The sequence below is a fragment of the Fukomys damarensis genome, unplaced genomic scaffold (assembly GCF_012274545.1).
Source record: "Fukomys damarensis isolate Sample0158 unplaced genomic scaffold, DMR_v1.0_HiC HiC_scaffold_35, whole genome shotgun sequence".
NCBI lineage: Eukaryota > Metazoa > Chordata > Mammalia > Rodentia > Bathyergidae > Fukomys > Fukomys damarensis.
In genome coordinates, this window is record NW_022900947.1 from 42,327,582 (window position 1) to 42,329,292 (window position 1,711).

A 1,711-nucleotide genomic window follows, 5' to 3' on the forward strand; every position below is an offset into this window, starting at 1 on the left:
TTTATATATGTGTGTGTCAAATAACTTCATGTACAGAAATATCTATCACATACCTTACAAAGTACAATTCTGACAACAAAAGCAAAGAAATGTAAAAAAATCTTGGCAGTTCTGGTTTTAAAAAATATAAAATATTATCAAGCTTGAAGAAACAATGCATTTCCCATCTACACCTAACAAGTATTAACGCTTTGCAATGTTTGCTTGAAGTCTTTCTTTTTAATGTAATTTAAGAATGAATTCAGAGTTGTCTATGGAGATAACCGGGTTGGGAGAGGGAGAACGCTGTGTGGGGAAAGCGGCGGCCTGAGCGGCTGTGACCTGACAGCATTGAAGCCTGGGAGTCAGGAGATACAAAGACCTCCACGAAGGACCATTTCCTCGGATGTGCCCCCTCACAGAGAGATGAAGGGGCAGCGGAAAACAGCTGCAACAGAAGAGGGGACAGTGCAGATTCAGGAAGGTGCAGTGGCTCCTGGGGAGGACCCAACCAGTGTGGCTATTGCCAGCATCCAGTCAGCTGCCACCTTTCCTGACCCCGACAAGTACGTCTTCTGAACATCCTGGGGAGCCCAACCAGTGTGGCTATTGCCAGCATCCAGTCAGCTGCCACCTTTCCTGACCCCGACAAGTACGTCTTCTGAACTGAGAATGGGGGCCAGGTGATGGACAGGGTGATCCAGGTGTCTGAGGGGCACTGGAGCCAGCAGTGGTTACCCTGCCACTCAGTCCGTGACCCAGGCTGTGATTCAGGGTGCTTTCACCGGCGAGGGTGCAGTTGACACAGAGGGGACAGCTGCTGAGACACACTATACATACTTCCCCAGCACCGCAGTGGGAGATGGGGCAGGGGGTACCACTTCGGGGAGGACAGCGGCTGTCGTTACTACCCACGGCTCGGAGGCACTGTTGGGACAGTCCACTCCTCCCGGCACCGGTCAGTTTTTTGTGATGATGTCACCACAAGAAGTATTGCAGGGAGGGAGCCAGCACTCGATTGCCCCCAGGACCCACCCTTATTCCCCGAAGTCAGAAGCTCCAAGGACCACTCGGGATGAGAAACGCAGGGCTCAGCATAATGAAGTGGAGCGCCACCGCCGAGACAAGATCAACAACTGGATCGTACAACTGTCCAAGATCATCCTGGACTGCTCAATGGAGAGCACCAAGTCTGGCCAGAGTAAAGGTGGAATTCTTTCCAAAGCCTGCGATTATATCCAGGAGCTGTGGCAGAGTAACCACCGGCTATCTGAGGAACTCCAGGGGCTAGATCAGCTGCAGCTGGACAACGATGTGCTTCGACAGCAGGTGGAAGATCTTAAAAACAAGAACCTGCTGCTACGAGCTCAGTTGCAGCACCACGGATTAGAAGCTGTCATCAAGAATGACAGCATCTAACTATGGGGACTCGGGCTTTGGGCCTGAGGACTGCAGATTGCTCAGGAGCAACAGGCTGATCCCATCTCCATTCCTTCACCGCCCACCTCTGGCGCGGGACTGGGGGAAGTTCAGAAGGCGTGTCTTTGACCTGAGGCTCTGCAGTGTGTGAAACCGGCTGTGCACTGACAGCCTTGCCCGCCACACCATGCAGCCCTTGGGCCCTTGAGCTCCTCTTGCACAATGCACGTGCTGTCTCCATGCCGGATATGGGACACACGCAACTGAGGGGCTTGCCCTGTGCTGTCTGCTGACGGGCTGCCCTGGCTCACCC

General features: G+C 53.1%; 1 pseudogene; it reads left to right on the top strand.

Moving 5' to 3' along the window:
• Window positions 1-319: 319 nt before the first annotated feature.
• LOC104873561 lies at window positions 320-1,446 on the top strand (annotated as a pseudogene).
• The last annotated feature ends 265 nt before the right edge of the window (window positions 1,447-1,711 follow it).